Source organism: Cardiocondyla obscurior, linkage group LG09 (genome assembly GCF_019399895.1).
Source record: "Cardiocondyla obscurior isolate alpha-2009 linkage group LG09, Cobs3.1, whole genome shotgun sequence".
In the NCBI taxonomy this organism is placed as follows: Eukaryota; Metazoa; Arthropoda; class Insecta; order Hymenoptera; family Formicidae; genus Cardiocondyla; species Cardiocondyla obscurior.
The window spans coordinates 1,893,870-1,912,455 of NC_091872.1; the positions used below are offsets into that span (position 1 = coordinate 1,893,870).

Sequence of the window (18,586 nt, forward strand, 5' to 3'; positions counted from 1 at the left end):
TTTGTATTATTTTTATATCTCAGACGAACTGATTGAATTTTTCTAAATTGTTTATTTTTCATTGTATGGATCATTTTTATTTGTAATTAGAGTCATTTATTTAGTATTAAATTGTTAACTTTGCGTTATTCAAATCGTGACTTAATTATTTTATTATTACCTTAAATTATCCTGTCTAAGCGAACAATTACGCCTGGTTCTATCCCAGAGAATAAGGATTCATTTCCTTTCTCTAAAAAGAACCACTTACGCGCTTAATTGAAATCCGAAAATAATCCGCGCGTAAAATTGTGTAGATTCAAATTTCGAATCACACATAAATTCGGTGGTACGTCACTTTCCTACCCTATCGGCAAAGTCCATTCCAAGGAATTCCTTCCAACTAATTAATTAAACAAAATTAACCTTCCTGACGTAACAATTCTATTCGGCGAACATCCTCCCCGGTGGAATATTTTTTGTGACCACTTTCAATGTACGTGGTTAAGTCTCCTTATACTACTTCATGGTCCTATCTAAACACGCAAACACAAAATTTATAAATTTTACCAATACTTTAAAACAAGTTTTTACGTAAGTAGAAATACTTACAACTCTGCTTCCTACTATGCCTGCCCACACGTTGATTTTCCACTGGAATTGGAAGGCGCCCGCGCGAACAGCATGAAGATTTTGATGACGCCAAAGAACAAAATTTTTAGAGTTAAAAACACCATTAGGTGTAAAAAGCGCCTCACCCGTCCATAAAATTAGGCCAGGAAACAGTACATTTTGCCGGCATTGAGCAAGAAAGCCTATGATAATAATGTTTTATTTTTATTTATAATTATCGTGTATCAGATATCATAGTTTGAAGAAAATGCAAATACCTTGACAAAAGTTTATTCGCTCTATTGCGTCGCGTGGAAGCAATTGTTGCACCCTTTGATAATGAAATGGGTGCAACCCATCTTCTTTAATGATTCGATGTACCACCGATCTTGAAACACCGACGATATTCGCTACGCGGCGGATACTGTTCGACGGATCTTCATCGAAGGCTTCCAATACTTGATCGTCAATATCAAAATTCCTTCTTATACCGCGATCTTTTTGTAGATGATTCCTTCGATCTATTCCAAGGAATCCCGATTCGCGAGCACGACGCAAACATCTTAAAATTGTCCTAGGAGACGGATGCACACGGTTCGGAAATCTTGCCGCGTAAATTCGAGCCGCGCGTTCCGCATTTTCGTCAGCTATTCCGTAACACACTATCATTTCTGTGTATTCCGCCGTTGTAAATTCCATGATGGATTATAAGAGTACGTAAACTCAGTGTGTCGACACGCCTAAGTAACAATCCACGACAAACAATAGTTGAAAATCGAAAAGATTTCGTTGCTTAGAAATGAAAATGTTTTCATTTTTGTTTTTCGTGAGTTGTTGCTTCGGCGTGTCGATATACTAAGTGATCAATTTGATCATGACCAAATTTTAATCATGACGATAAAACATTGAAAGCTTTCGACGGGTGCAACAATTGCTTCCACGCGACGCAATAGAGCGAATAAACTTTTGTCAAGGTATTTGCATTTTCTTCAAACTATGATATGTTGCACCGCAAGGGTGCCGTGGGGTTCGTTCTCCGGAGAGAACTGTAGTTTTTGGAATAAAGTCGCCTTCTCGTTGAATTGATTAATTTCTTTTATTTCCTTCTTCCTTTTTTACAGAGTTACACTTGCACTTATTATTCGATTATACACGCGAGATACTTGTTAGCGACTGCCTGTCCGGGCCGCGGCTGCCCCTATATATCTCCTACTGTTGCTATGCCAAAAATCATAGCAATCAGCGGAATCGCGGGTGGCAACCGCGACTGTCCTCGGACTTCGCGTCCCGGCCGGAAATGCCAGGTTACCTTGATCGGCGGTATTCTGCCGATCAAGCTAAATGGTCGCGCGCGTGCGACATTCCGGCGTTATTCCCGAGCCTCTGTTGCTAAGGGCTCGGGATATAACATCCCTCCCCCCTAGGAAGAAGAAAAAGGGTTAAGTGTTTAATTTTTTTTTTTTTTTTTCAAGCCTTTTTCTTTTACAAGTTTCCTTTCCCTCGGGGAGAAAAGGAAAGACGTTGAGTTTGTGATACGTCTTTCTTTTTTTTTTTTTTTGTGATTAGTTATAGTTTATTTTTATTACAATATTTTTTTCTTATTATAGTAATAGTTATAATAATGACCGTAAATACGGTTAATGTTGTACTTAATCCTACGGAATATATTATTATTGTTTTTGTTCTGGACGCAACATTATTATTATCTAGTTTGGAACGCATTTTGTTTAAATCTAAGCTTAGTTGTAGTAGTTCATTTTTATTTCGTACAATCGGTTCCCTTTGTATATTTTTTAATTGTGACGTAATTTTAGCAATGTTGGTTCTATCTTTGATTGGTATCATAGTAATATTATATGTTGGTATACAAATATTGATGTCGCTTTCTCCTAGAAGGGTTTTCGATTGTATCGTGAGGTCGTTCGTACTTAATTGGCACGCGTCTCTTAGTATTATTTTACCTGATCTGATTATATTTATTTTTTTACTTGGCTTATGTTTACATCGTAGTTCAATGGTCTGTGACGCGGTCGAGTATAGCCACGCTTGGGGCTCGTTTAGTGCCGTCCATATGCTAACATTAGATATGATATGGCGGGTTTCGCATTTCTCGGGTTGATGTCCCGGCTCGGCGAGTGCTAAGACTTCGCAAGGTGCGTTATCTGATATGTGGTACGTCGCGAAATTGTTTTCGCATATAAGTTTTTTATTTCCGCGGATACAATTATTAATTTCATCGCGGGTTAAGGTTATGTATTTGTTGTTTTCTTTGTCTAACGCGATATATTCGTGCGCGGTTTCGATTGTTTTGAAAATGTTAGCGTGGTCATACACGGGGAACGGTATGACCGCTTTTAATTCGTATGTCGTATCGGTGACGACTGGAAATTTAATAATTATCATAAGAGCGTTGTAATCGCGGTAATGCGCTGTAATCGATATATATTTTTCGATTTGATTCCAGTTCTTAGGATTGGTATCGAACGGGAATTGTGACCCTTCGGGTAATTGAATCGTTGCATGTAGTAGCTCTGTTATGATCTTGTCAATCGGTAATAGCCGTGTGTTAATGATACCTTTTTTAGTCCAGGAGATAAAGTCGATGGTGTCTTGTATGTCAGTCAGTAGGTCAGTCACGAGTATTCTTAGTGTGTTAAGATGTTCCGTCATCTCCATTTGCCGCGTTACTCTATCTATCTGCTGACTTAGGAGGATGGTCGCGTTCGTTAAGACGCGGTCGTGTTGCTTGAGTTTAATCTCTAATTCTTGTATATGGCTTAGTGTACCGTTTAATATTTTAAGTTGATTTTTCGCTACGTGTTGAGTCGTTTGCTGGCTTGCAATTAGCAGTTGTAACAGCTCTTGAAAAATTTTTTCGTCATTGGCGTCCATTATGCCAAATAAAGTTTTCCCTACTGTGCCTACTAAGTCTATGAGACCTCTTTTAACGTGTTGAACTTCATAGGTCGCGGTTAATCTGTCTAATGCGGTTATTAGTTTATTATTTTGCATTGTAACCAACATTGCTAAATTATGACATTTATCTTTTAATAATTCGCCGTTATATGCTTCATGTAGTTTATTACAGGCATTTTCCGCGTCGTCGACTTGGTTTTGTAATTTCTTAAATCTAATTTCAAAATCGGCGATGTTTATTATTAATACTAATTTCCATGTAGTGTCGGATAGATGGAGAAGTCCGTGGTCCTCATAATATAATCCGGGTTCGTGGGTGAACTGTGTAATTGTGTAAGGTGCGGTTTCGATTGCGCCCTTCGCGGTGGTGAACGTTAATCTGAAATGTTCACTGGTTAAGTATGTGTGTGTGAAGGTGTTAGCATATCGTGTTGGATGGGTGTGTGAGTTTCGCGGGTCGTCTTCATCGTGGGAATGAAGATGCAGCGTCGGCTAAAGGTACGTACTTTTTATCTTTGATATAGGGTTTTATGCACGGATAACAATTACTTTCTCGGAGCTTTGGTTTATCAAAATTCGCTCTCGGCTTCAACGTTAAGGTTTTTCGTTCGTCTCATTAGTAAGACGCTAACCTTCGTTATAGTAACGTCGTAATATTGTTTCTAGAGAAAGAGAAGGAAAGAGAAAAAAGAAAGAAAAGTAATTGTCATTTCGTGTATAGTTGTAGATATGTATGTGTGTGTGTTCGTGTGGTTTATTGTAATTTTTGTGTTTTTGTTTTTAGTGGAATCGCAGTCCTTTTATTACGTATGCGAGGAGTGCTATTTAGCATTTAGGCCTCACGTGTGTTCCGAATGCGTGGGGTTGCGGAGTCGCCACCGAATTCAATACTTGTGGCACAAATTGGAGCCGAGTTTGCGGATGCAAACAACGCGGGACCTGGAGTGTCGCCGGGTAACTGTGGTCCCTGGTGACTTCATTGGTGAGTCGAATTATTTTGTTTTATTATACTGTACATGGTTTTTTGTTGTTGCTATATATATATATTTTTTTTTTTTTTTTTACTGACTAATTTGTTTTTGCTTATGCTTAATGCTCTATGAACGCTTTTAGTCTATTTGCATGTACTTTTATTATTTTTCTACCTTTTCTTATGCTAAAGTTAACATCGCTATGCTTTTGTACTACTATGTACGGTCCTATCCACAGCGCATCTAATTTCTTGGACCGACCGCGTCGAACCGTTTCGTCGTAAAGAAGAACGGAATCTCCGACTCTGAACTCGCGTTTTCGGGAATCTTTGTCGTAATTTTCTTTCGCCTTTTCTTTCTCGGTTTTCACGTGATCGTGTGCGAGAGAGTTGGAAGCCCGTAATCGTTCGCGTAATTCATTCGCATAATCGTCATATGAATACGTTTCTTTCGGCGCGGTCTTCAGTGCTGTCGGTAATGTAGCACGATGTCCGTAGATAAGTTCGAAGGGGGTCAATCCGGTTGCCGTATGCGGGGTTGTGTTATATGTAAACATTGCATATGGCAACCATTCATCCCAATCAGATTGATCTTCGTCGATGTAATGTCGTAGGTACTCGGCCAGTGTTCGATGCGATCGTTCGAGTGCGCCGTTAGTTTGCGGATGATATGCAGTTGTTTGTATTTTTTCCATCCGTAGTAGTTTACAAGTATTTTTGAAAATATTGCTCGTAAAATTCGTTCCTTGATCGGAAAGAACGTATTCCGGGATCTCGTGTTCAAAATTTATTTGAGTCACGAACGCTTTTGCTACGGTCGCGGCTTCTTGGTTCGGGATAGGAATCGCTTTACTAAATTTCGTGAGATTATCTTGAAATGTTAGAATGTATTTATTGTTATTGTTCGTTATCGGTAGCGGTCCTACTATGTCTAGGGCGCATTTTTCGAACGGTCTAGTAGGCGTGTCTGTGATTATTAGCGGCATTTTTGTCTTCCTTGATAACTTATTTTTCTGGCACTGTTCGCATTTCTTTATGTATTCCTCTATGTCTCTTCGCATGCCTGGCCACTCATGCTGTAATCTGATGCGATGTAATGTACGTGTGATGCCTTAGTGTCCGCCTATTGGTGTGTCGTGGTATTCATGTAAGAGCTTCGCTTTTTCTTCTGTTGAGTATGTGTTCTTTTCTTTCAGTACGTATATTGGGAGCTTTTCTTCTTGCTGCGGGGGGTTTCTGCTAAGCGCGTCCGCGTTCGTGTTTTTCTTACCGTCTTTATGGACTATTTCGTAGTTATATTCTTCGAGTTTCAATCTCCACCTTATCAGGCGGGACCCGGGATCATTTACATTGAACAGCCAGATCAATGGTTTGTGGTCTGTTACAATTGTAAATGTTGTTCCATAGATATAGGGTCGGAAATGTTTCACCGCCCATACTATCGCGAGTAGCTCTTTCTCTGTCGTGCTATAGTTTCTTTCGGCCTTGTTTAATATACGGCTTGCATATGCAATCGGATGATCCCTTCCTATCTCCTCTTGAGAGAGGATGGCTCCGATTGCATGATCCGAGGCGTCCGTCGTAACGATAAACGGGCGCGTGAAATCGGGGTATTTAAGTATCGGTGCGGTAGTTAAATTCTCTTTTAATATTTCGAACGCGTTCTGTTGGTCCATTTCCCATCGAAATTTTTCGTTCTTTTTCGTGAGCGTCGTCAAGGGTTTCGCGATTTTCGAGAAGTCTTTTATAAATTTTCGATAGTATCCGGCTAGTCCGATAAATGATTGTACGTCTTTTAACTTCTTTGGTACCGGAAAATTTTTTACCGCGAAAATTTTGGAAGGATCGGGTCGAATTCCATTTTCGGTTATCAGATGTCCGAGATATAGTACTTCTTTTCGTAAAAACTCGCACTTTTCCGGTTGCAATTTTAAATTATTTTCTCGTAAACGTTTGAAGACGGCTTCGAGTCTCTTATTGTGTTCTTTTAGCGTTGATCCGTAGATGACTATATCGTCTAGATACACGAAACACTTGATACCGTGTAGGCCCGATAAGACCGAGTTCATCATGCGCTGAAATGTTGCCGGTGCATTTTTAAGTCCGAAAGGCATCCTGTTAAATTCATAATGTCCCTCGGGTGTAGAAAACGCGGTTTTCTGTTTATGCTCTTCCTTCATCTGGATTTGGTGGTATCCTGATGCCAAATCCAGGGTCGTAAAATACTTCGCGTGCCCGAGTTGATCGAGTATATCGGTCATATTTGGAATAGGGAAAGAATCGCCTATTGTAATATCGTTTAGTTTTCTAAAATCGACGACTATTTTTAGTTTCGATTTTCCGGATGCGTCGGCTTTTTTGGGGACAACCAGTATGGGTGCGTTCCATTGGCTTGCGCTGGTTCTTATAATTCCTTCGTCGAGCATCTTCTTTACCTGCTCCTTTACTTCTACCTTGTGTTTCTCGGGCAGTCGGTAAGGGCGGCAGCTAATTGGCCTACTTTCCTTTTCCGTGACAATTTCGTGCGCGACAGAGTCAGTAAGGAAAGCGGGTCGCCTTGCAACTGGAAAATGTCGCAAAAGCTTTCGCAGATTTTTGTCAATTCACTTTTTTCCTCTTTATTCAAGTGTTCGATTTTAAGCTGCTTCTTAACGTGTTCTCTTCGCTGCTGCACTGCGGCTATATTTGGCTTATCTTGTAACGCGAGCGCGCTGACCGTGCACAATTGTCGCTCCGCTTCTATGTGTACTGCGAGTGTAAGGAACGGTACGGCTGTGTCTCGTGTGTTTAATATGCTTATGGCACAAGTATTATTTTCAGGAGCAACTAGACAATTGCCTATGAACACGCCGGGTTTAAGTTCATCGGCATATATTATTCCGATTTGGTTACTATCGGTGACGGCTTGTATTATCGTTTCGCTTCTCGGTGGTAGCGTCGTGCGCACGTATGGTTGTAACGGGATCGCGGCGCGATTAATTATCAAAAGTTTGTTCTCGACGTCGTATACGGTGCGTTGCGCCTTAAGAAAATCCATCCCGAGTATCCCGTCGTACGCAATGGGAAATTCGTCGGGCACTACGTGCATAAAGTGCGAGATCGTGCTGTCTCGCAAGTAAATTAACATGCGCGTTGTCCCTATTGTTTGCGCCTTATGTCCGGTCACGCCAGTTAGGGCCATTGATTCAGTGTAAATCGGTGTATCGCCCTTCAGCTTCCCCACCTTAACGAGGGTGATAGCTGCACCGGTGTCCAGCAAGAATGTCATTTTCCCGCCCGTGGCTTGTACTACGGGCAGGGTGACTAGATCCAAGTGACGATTCTTGTTGTCGTCCGAGATGTGTGACACCTGATAATCTCGCGCGAGCTGTGTCTCGTAACGTGCTTCGTTATCTCCGCGCGTGTCGTCGTGTGTCGGTTGTCTCGTTGGTGCTCTCGCTCTCTCCTCTGGTAAGGTTGAATGCACCGTGGTCGTACGTCGGGGTGTTTGCGGGGGAGCTCGGTTATCGCGTCGTGCTCTTTGCGGTGTCTCGCTGTCCCTTTTTAACTTACGGCATTCTTCGCGCGTGTGATATGGCTTGTTGCAGTAATTGCAAAATTTGTCCGTAGTACTAACGCGCGGTATATTTTCGGCTCTGGGCAAGCCGTACCTGGGCGCGTATCTGCCGGTGCGGCACAGAAATCCCGGGTGTCCCTGCCTCCCGCATCTGTTGCATGTTGGCACGGGGGGGCGGTTTGCCGGGGTGCGCGGGAAGTTTCGCTCGATGTACGCTCGCTCGTTGTATGTGCGTACGGGTGCGCTACGCTGTCTCTTCCGCTGCAGCTCCTGCTACCGCTTCTTGTAACGTCCTGTAGTTCCGCGACCGGACGATTGTCTGTAGATGCGGCAGCAGACCCGTCTGATAATTGTTCAATACTTGTTTCTGGAGCGAGTTCCATATCCCGCGTTTTTCGTCCGCCGAGTAGTTGGAGTCTTCGCTCAACGCGTCATAAAGCTCGGTTACTAACGTGTCGGCTCGGGTTCCATATGTTTGCGCGCTTTCTCCCGTGCGCTGACGTAGCTGGTTGAATTCCAGCTGGAGGTGTGCTGTGCCTCGTCGCTGCACGTAGCCTTCTTCAATTTCGCGTATGAATTGCGCGAAGTTTAGAATTTGTTTTGATTCAAATCGCGAGAGTGCTCGTCCCGTGAGTTTTCTGTAGAGTATAGCCGCCAATAACTCATCCACGTCTTCCGGGTCTACTTTTCGCGCTGCATATTCGCATGCCTTAACGAACTTTTTTACGTTGTTTTCGCTCCCGTCGAATGAGGGTATAAATCCAATTGCGTTTTGCAGCGTTAAGTATTGCCACGGGTTGTTGAGAGAATGTCGTACATCTCTTTGGGGCCGTCTCGGGGGTGGCACGGGGTGCTGCAAGGAGTCCGCCGTCCTGTTGAGCCTGCTGCCGTATCTTTGCGCGAGGTATTCGTTCTCTAATCTTTCTACTCTCGTTGCGGTAAGTGATATCGCGTCGTACAGCATCGCGCGTCGTGCCGCCTGGTCTCGAGATCGGTGAGGAGTGTCGACACTGCGGTTGTGTTGTATTTGTGTTAGCGCCGGGTTCCGTGTTGCTGATAGAGTTTTCGCCGTGTGAGGTTCGCGCTCTCGCGCCTTCCCCGCCTGTAAGCGAGGGCTCGTTCCTTTCGTCATTATTGGTCATCATGAATACAAATCGCTGGTCTTCGGGTGCAAATATTTCGCTCACTAACGATCCTATTGACGATCGGCGACTTTGATTACCGGGTTTTTCGGCTTCTCGGTAATTCACGAAATTCGCGTTACCCGAATTCATGGGTACAGGGAGGGAGATTCCGTTCGTAAATTCGTATATCGCGCTATCGCGGTCCAAGATTTCGCCGTCTACCGTTATTTCGCGGATAAAACTTCGCGTTTGATTCGTTAGCCTGCACGGAATTCTTTTAAAGATAGGTTGTAGGTTTTCGGGCTCGGTAATGCCGTTCAACCACGATAGGCGCGACGTGTGACAGTGTAGTAGGAATTCGCCGCGGTACATATAATTTTATTCGCTTTTTCGCCCTGTATGTATATATATAACTAACTTACAATAGCGCCGGTAACAGCATGCTGCTTGATAGCTGATGAGTCGCGATGTTCTCAGCTTGGCTGCTCGTACGCTTCTCTATCTCGTATTCGGTCTGCTTGGCTGCTTATCTGCGTGGCTGCTTATCTGCGTGGTTGCTGCTCGTAGTTACGCTGGTCAGGGGATGCTCAGGTTTCACGTCCGGCTCTCCCTTGCTTATGGTCTTCTTCTATCTTCTCATTCATAAAATGAGTTCTCACAAATTTTTTATTTGTTTGTTGCAGAGGTCCCGCACTATCAGTCGGACGCCCAATAGGAGGAAGGGCGACGACACGAGGGCGACTAGACTCCGGAGGGCGAATCCCACCGTTGCCACCAATGTTGCACCGCAAGGGTGCCGTGGGGTTCGTTCTCCGGAGAGAACTGTAGTTTTTGGAATAAAGTCGCCTTCTCGTTGAATTGATTAATTTCTTTTATTTCCTTCTTCCTTTTTTACAGAGTTACACTTGCACTTATTATTCGATTATACACACGAGATACTTGTTAGCGACTGTCTGTCCGGGCCGCGGCTGCCCCTATATATCTCCTACTGTTGCTATGCCAAAAATCATAGCAATCAGCGGAATCGCGGGTGGCAACCGCGACTGTCCTCGGACTTCGCGTCCCGGCCGGAAATGCCGGGTTACCTTGATCGGCGGTATTCTGCCGATCAAGCTAAATGGTCGTGCGCGTGCGACATTCCGGCGTTATTCCCGAGCCTTTGTTGCTAAGGGCTCGAGATATAACAGATATCTGATACACGATAATTATAAATAAAAATAAAACATTATTATTATAGGCTTTCTTGCTCAATGCCGGCAAAATGTACTGTTTCCTGGCCTAATTTTATGGACGGATGAGGCGCTTTTTACACCTAATGGTGTTTTTAACTCTAAAAATTTTGTTCTTTGGCGTCATCAAAATCCTCATGCTGTTCGCGCGGGCGCCTTCCAATTCCGGTGGAAAATCAACGTGTGGGCAGGCATAGTAGGAAGTAAAGTTGTAAGTATTTCTACTTACGTTAAAACTTGTTTTAAAGTATTGGTAAAATTTATAAATTTTATGTTTGCGTGTTTAGATAGGACCCTACTTTCTTTCTCCGCGATTAAATGGAGATTTGTACACACAATTTTTAATTAATGATTTGCCGGAACTTTTGGAAGAATTACCGTTAAACTTGAGACAAAAAATGATCTTCCAACAAACGGAATTTTGCTCCTCCGTAATTCTCGCGTCGCGCGCAAAACGTATTACTAAATGATATGTTCCCCGATAGGTGGATAGAGTGAGGGGGGCCGTCGCACGACCAGCACGTTCTCCGTATCTGAACATGCTACATTATTTAATTTGGGGGCATGTTAAAGCATAGATTAAAAAAACGCACTGAGCTGTCTACCTCATTACAAGGTTGTATGGAAACGATAGCGTTTCCGTATTAAAAATTAATAAAAAATAATGCTGAAATTGATCGTACTCGCGCGTAATAATTTCATTTCGCTAGTCTTGCACGCGCGTAATCGCTTCACTTCGCTCATGTTGTCGCCTCGTGTCGCTCGTACGTTGTCTACTCGTCTCGCTCGCCGCTCGTTGACTCCGCCCGCTGTCTATTGCGCTCTCGCTCAGTCCCGCGCTTCCTTGTCGCTCTCACGTGTAAATCAATTAATTTTTTTCTCGAAAACTACTACGAATTTTTAAAAACCGTAAAGGACTTTTCGTTTTATTTCGGCGAGTTCTACCTAAAATTTTCGGGTCAGTCCACTGATCTGGGACACCCTGTATATATATACAGGGTGTCCGAAATATTATTAGCAATATTAAAACTGTAGGTAGAAAATCAGATTTGGAGACGAAAAGTTTTTTACGAATTTGTAAAATTCGTAACCATTATTGAAAAAATAATTAATTTGTCTAGCGCAAGAGCGACAAGGAAGCCACGCGTGAGTGAACGCGACAGGCGACGGCACCATTCCTAACCATTCGCCTGTCGCGCTCACTCACGCGCAGCTTTTTTGTCGCTCTTGCGCTAGACAAATTAATTTTTTTTTCAATAATGGTTACGAATTTCATAAATTCGTAAAGGACTTTTTGTCTCCAAATCTGATTCTTTACCCACAGTTTTAATATTGCTAATAATATTTCGGACACCCTGTATAAGCGTGTATATAAAAAAAAAGAAAAAAAATATATACATAAAGGAAAAAAAAAAAATCTAACTTCTAGTAGCGTAGGACACTAATAAGGGATTGCAGAAAGGGAAAAAGAGAAATCGGTAACTCCACTCAAAGAGGAGTGGTGGGGAGAAGACCACGCGTCAGTAGGAAAAGCGTGCAGTAAAACCATGAATGAGCGGTCAGGAGACCATTCATCTAAATGTTTAATAGACCCCAAATTTGAGTGTGGTGTTGAAAGAAAACATACACATAATGGTAAACGAGAAAACGTTGCATTGTTTTATTTCAAATGTGACAAGGTCAAGAACAGTCCTAGGCTATAAAAATCAGACTTGACTGATGGAAATTTAATTATTAAAAGGAAGCCTCCCGTGTCGCATCAAAATCAATTCGTTCTAGGATCGAAGGGAAAGTAAAAACAAATTCTGGCTTGCAATCACTTATTGTCAACGTAGAAAATATTATCAAAATTTTTCTTAACTTCGTTAAAAAGATATATAAACGTATATATATATATATATATATATATATATATAGTTACTGAGAATAGAACAAACTAAAAATAAAAAAAAAATATAAAATAGTAGCCTAAAAAGAAAATAAAAATGTAAGTTCCTAAAACTAGGTATGGAGTTACGAAAAAAGAGAAATCTTTATTTCTATGCAAATGTTGTGCATTAAAACCCCCAACATTTGTCTAAGTCGGGGGGTGTTACGTCTCCGACCCTGCGTCTCTCTTTTTCGACATATATTAGAAAATTTAGTTAAGGGGGGAGGTAGATCGTAGTCCAATGCAATACAAAAGAAAACTTTAGAATCTTTCAGAAAGACAATTCATAAAACACTAACATATTTCGGGACAAGTTGTTGCGGGAAAGCATAAAAAACATGCAACAAATTGTAAACGGGCGCCAACGAAAGTCAGACAAAGAATTTGTCTAGACATAATACAAAAAATCAAAACCTAAGGGGCTCATAAATATTTCAACTCTGATAACTTGTCCATCATAGGAAAAGAAAAAATAACTTTTTCTTAAAATTGTAATTGCGCATAGATCCTGAGCTTTAGAAAAACCAAGGGCGCGTGAGGCCCGTAATTACCGGAGTATGTGGTGCAGACAAAGGCAATAAAGTCAGGTAACAATGCGTCGTACGGATGGTAGAAGTTTCCCCACCATCTCTCTTTAAAAATGATAATAAAATTCTGAAAGGCTCGGAAGGGATAACTCCTTAAAGCGGGGGTATTTCGTAAACATCTTATTCCTACAAACCAATGGATCTCGGGAACTCCTCACCAAAATCTAGAAACTAAGGGCGAAAACTTAGAAGTTTAAGAAATAGAGAAGGGATGGGGTGCGAATGCCCAATAATTTTAAGATAGGAAAAGTGGAGGAACAAGCTCCGCAAATGAAAGATTAGAATTTCAAAAAAGTGAAAATTCGGGAATAATCTTCCCCTTTTCCGAGCTTATAAAATCTTGTGTTTTGGCGGAGCACGCTCTCTTGCATCCCAGCTACAGCCGCATAAGTTTTTCTAAGACTAACGTGAGTGTTACTCAGTGCAAGATTGCGGAAGAAGCATCGAGAAGATCTCCTGAAAGTAAGTCTCAACGTTTCATTATGTATTGTCGCGAAAATTGATTCCACTAAATGTATTGTTTAAATCAATTGTTCTTTTATATCAATCAAAGAGAGAAGGGAATGTCCAAGTTGGAGTTCCGAAGTTTTGATTCTGTCCGTTTGTTTCTGTGGTAAATCGAATGTGTGAGAATGACTGCTTCCGAATATCGGCTAGGATACGCTGTCAAATAACCAGCAATTTACGGTAGTTCGCGCCGTGAAATATTGCTGGAAGTTTGGCGACTATCCACGGCTAAAGAATCGGCAAGCGATTCTCGCCAGAAATGAACCACGGAGATTCATTCATGGACGAGTTAAAGGCTTTGGAAATCGTCGGTGACGAGTCACCTTCGCCCCTTTCTTTGTTAATCTTGTAAATTCTGTTTGAATAAAATTAAAATTAAATTATAAATTCTAGTAAAATCCAATAATAAGAAATCGATTAAGAAGAGCCGGGCGAGAAGGAATAAACAGATACGGAATTTGAGGGAGTTGGTCGGCCGTTTCTTTATTCGATATTTGCTCGCGGCGACGCCAAGCGAGGAGGTGTTTGTGTTACCTGCGCGCAACGAAGAGAGACCGTGGTCTCCGCGTCCAGGCCCTCCGCCACCGTCGCCAATCCTCGGAGAACCGGAACCGTTATTCGAATATGACCTGCCCGAAGAAATTCCTAACATCCAGCTCGAAACATCGGCCGGCGAACTAAATCTCTCAAACCAGTCCACGGAGCCGGGATCGAAACAATTCCGCCCCACGACTCCATCTTATACTCCGAATTCATCCCTCATCTCCGAACCACGGTTTCCCGGAGGTGAGCCTGCCGCCTGTTCCTCTCCTCTCCCACCGCCTCCTTTTCCGTTCGCACCTGAGGAAACCGACTCTCTGGGCGAAGATGAATCCATCTCTCTCCCAGAAGTAGACTTCCTCGATCAACCTCCATCTCCCGTCCCGAGCATTGAGGTTCTCGAGGAGCATCCGGAACCAAGAGAGGTTAGAGACCCTCTCCTGGAGCTTCTACGCAGGGCCTGTACTCCGTGGACAGATCCTGTTTCGGAAAGGGCCTTCTCCATCGGCCCCGACCATTTTGAACCGGAAGAAATCAGGAGACAAGCAGCTCGTTCTGCTCCTGATTTTCATTTTTTTATATACTATCCCGGGGTGGAATTTCCTTTCCTGGCCCCGATGCGACTAATCGACTTGGTCTTCCCGAGATCCACAGTGAGGGTGGTAGAGATCGAAGAGATCACGTTGGATAAAGACGTTTATACATATACACACACTCACACACACACACACACACATTTTGTAAATACTCTCTGTGCACGTTTCAGCGGAAATGCACACTTCCGATTTCTTTGTGTGTGAGCAAACAGCTCAGCAATGAGCTCGGCACGGTGCTTTGACTTGAGGTCGACAATACAAAGAAAGGCGAAATTCTTATGGTCACAATTAACAAAGAGCAAAAAAATTATATTTACAAAAAAAAAAATGATACAAAAAAAACTATACAATGTAGAAGTAGGAAATCACGCGAGCAAGGTTGGCGGTGGTAACGGACGGAGATCTTCTGAGCTCGGCCTTCCCGACGGAAATCTTCGAGAGCGGTTGCTTTCCCGCCCGATCGTCGGAAATCTTCTCGGCGGATATCTTGAACGCGGGCCGACAAATTGCGCGATCGCGACACCTTGCTCCGCGATTGTTCGTGTAACAAAAAAGAAATAAAGCGAAAGGAAAACCTGATAAGAAAATTTAATGAAAGATCGCGGAGTATTCAGATAGAGACGGAACGGTCCAATGCTCGCGGCCGAGAGAGAATATGCGACGAGTGAACCGTACGGTGACTACGTGAGAACTTCTTTCTTATTAGTATCGAAGTTCGAGCGAAACTGCCCGCGTTTCGGCAGAATCGGCCCTCGATCATCGGAAACATCGAAAATACAAAACAAACAGGTGACGAGATAACTAGTGAGAACCGGATTAATCCGACTCTAACGTATTGAACCTGTCGATGTAAACTAGAAGCGGTATTCGGCGACTGACAAAAATAACAAAGCATAAGCGAAGAACGCGGACGGATCGCGAATGCTAATGGAGAGTCAGCGAATTAAATAAAATTTCACAGATGATGAAACACTCTCGTTCTTTGCAATGTTAAACTTATACTTATTTATCAGATTACAACCGTTCTCTTACTAGGACATTAACTTTATTTTTATATTTCAAACGAAACAACTAAATAATAAAAATTGTTAATTCTGCCTGCTCTAACGATCAATTTTCTTTTTGTAAATTTCAAACATCATGTTTAGTATTAAATTTGTTAAATTTGTGTTTTTGAAATTCTAAGTTAATTATTTTATAATTACCCTAATTATCCTCCATAAGCGAATAATCACGCCTGGTTCTATCCCAGAGAATAAGGATTCACTTCCTTTCTCTAAAAGGGAACCACTTACGCGCTCAATCTGAATCCGAAATTTTAGAATACTTAATCTGCGCGTAAAATAGCGTGGATTCGAATCTCGAAACTCACGCAAAATTCGGTGGTACGTCATCTCCTTATCTTACCCACGAATACTTTTCCCGAAGATTTCCTTTAAATAACCATTTAATAAAAATATAATCCTTTTGACGTAACACTTATTAATACTTATATAAAAACCTGTCTCCTTAGATTCTATATAGAAAGGCTACCAGAGGATATATTTTTTTCATTCTTTGAACCATCTGTATATGCGATAAAAGCTTCTATATCTAACATATATTTATTTATAAATTCTTTAATTATTGTATCAAATTGATTATAATTAGGGGGCGAAGGTCTTCATGTTTATTATTAAATCTGTATCTATAAACAACGGTTTTGTTATGTCCCAGTAATTAGTATTGAAAATAGAGCTCTTATCAGATTTGTACACTATATATTTAAGTTTTATTAAAAAGCACGATGGTGCCTCGCGCCAAGTATAGGCGCAGCAGCGAGGCATTGCCGTTCCTCTATTACGCGAGACGACGTTTTGAGAAATCCGTAGATTACCGGATCTCAATAACGGCTCAACCAATCGCTTTCTAAATAGGCTTATTGTATAGATTAGGGTCGACTTATATAATAAAAGTGCTTTTATTATTTCGCTGCGTTGTCTATAAATAAAGATATCGCGATATTAATTTTGGTTATAAGAGTAAAATTTTTAAGATTCTCCGTCGTCATTTTTACGTCTCAAAAAATGTCCCTTTCGTTTTTGCATCACTAGATGGTGCGGATTGATTTATCGACTGTTTGATAATATTATCGACTCTGTTGATGATTGACGTGTGAGGTTAGTGATCCGCAGTGATCCGTTAATTAAGGCAAGTGTGACCTGTTACTTGTTAAGGTAAGTATAACCCATTAAGTAAGTTGGTAATAAGTATTTTAGTGGCAGTTATTCGTATTTGTATTTCTTTTAATTGAGATGCAAGTGACAGTATTTCAGAGTTTGACAATGTTCAAGAACTGTGTAAAATGCAAATTGGAAATTGGGAGTTGATTAAAAAGATTGAGAAGCTGGAAACTACAAATCTGAGTTGCTCTGATCTAGTAACTGTTATGCATTCAATGCAAGTAGGTTACATGGATAAAGCACAGAAATACATTGACAAAGCACTTAGTCAAATTGAGAAATTGAAGAGTAAATATGCATACAAATTTAAATAATTAAATTTAATTATTATAGTCTATAAGAACTATTTTTCATTTATTGATAATAAACCTATTTTATCTGTATTTCAATTAATGCTACACACACAGGTGAATAAGAGGATGCTTCTAGTTGAATGTTATGGGTCAACGAGTAATAGTGTTAAGAGTAAGATCTAAGGATGAGTTTCTTTACATAGAAGAAAAATGTGTATTTAAATTGAATTTAAATGATTTTGCAGTATCAATTATAAAAGACTAATTTACAGGATTAAAAAAGTTCAAGATCAATTTGGAAAAATCTATATTTAAGATGCAACAAGAAAATGACAAAGCAAAAAAAATCTAATACATTCCAGGGTCAAAAAGCAAACAGTAGGCTGCAAAGTACAATGAACAAAAGTAATTTTTTAAATTCATAATATTTAATAAACATTCATCTAATAATTTTTATGAAATCTTCTCTTACTAATATATGTTATGTTTTCTGTTACAGATTAAAAGGCCACAAAATAAAAGACCGCATAAAGTTGATGTGACAAATCTTTGGCCTTCTCAGCTTTCTCTCTCTGCTTTTTCTCTTTTTGTATCCTCTACTTTCTTTGCTCCTTTCGCTTTCTTTCTTTGCTCCGTTTTTTCCGCGCTATTCAATCTCTCAGCATGCCCTGTTTTCTCCACGTTATCCGTTCTCTCCGCACGGCATGTTTTCTCCGTGCTATCCGTTCTATCCGTACGCTCCGTTCTTTCCGCGCTATCCGTTCACTCCGCACGCCCTGTTTTCTCCGTGCTATCCGTTCTCTCCTCACGTTCCGTTCTCTCTACGCTATCCGATTTTTCTGCACGCTCCGTTCTTTCCGCACGCTCCGTTCTTTTCACGCTGTTCGTTCTCTCCGAACGCCTTGTTTTCTCCGCGTTATCCGTTCTCTTTGAACGCCCTGTTCTCTCCACGCTATCCGATCTTTCTGCACGCTCCGTTCTTTCCGCACGCTCCGTTCTTTTCACGCTGTTCGTTCTCTTCGAACGCCCTGTTTTCTCCGCGCTATCCGTTCTATCCGTACGCTCCGCTTTTTTCGCACTATCCGTTCTCTCTGTACGCCCTGTATTCTCCGCGCTATCCGTTCTATCCGTATGCTCCATTCTTTCCGCGTTATCCGTTCTCTCGGCACGCCCTGTTTTCTCCGCGCTATTCTCCCTGTTTAATCCGTTGTGCTAAATTCATTTTCTCGTAACAAAAAAAATATATATTTCGTAATCAAAACGTATTTTACAAATGGAGAAATTGAACATCGGATGTTACCGACGTCGGGGATAAACCCGCGACTTATACCATAAACGCAACAATAAAAGAAAATTAATTACCAGTCGAAACCAAAGAAAATATTTACACCGGCTACAATTTAGCACAAAGTAATCGGTTCAAAAACGAAAAGAAAAAAGGTATCAGACCACAGCCGCAGCTGCCCGACAGGTCACGGTGCGACGCTATACGCAACAATACAATACGTGATGGCTCGCAATGCCT

The 18,586-nt window shown here is 41.5% G+C and overlaps 1 long non-coding RNA gene across 3 annotated transcripts; it reads left to right on the forward strand.

Annotated features, from left to right (window-relative positions):
• Positions 1-16,152: 16,152 nt before the first annotated feature.
• On the forward strand, positions 16,153-17,932 carry LOC139105368 (uncharacterized). 3 transcript variants are annotated; one of them, XR_011546177.1, is made up of 4 exons: positions 16,153-16,762; positions 16,854-17,233; positions 17,334-17,466; positions 17,561-17,932. It is a non-coding gene; the product is annotated as an uncharacterized lncRNA (long non-coding RNA). The 3 variants fall into 3 exon arrangements; XR_011546178.1 differs by having other exon boundaries at positions 16,154-17,056; positions 17,176-17,233; XR_011546176.1 differs by having other exon boundaries at positions 16,158-17,233.
• Positions 17,933-18,586: the final 654 nt, after the last annotated feature.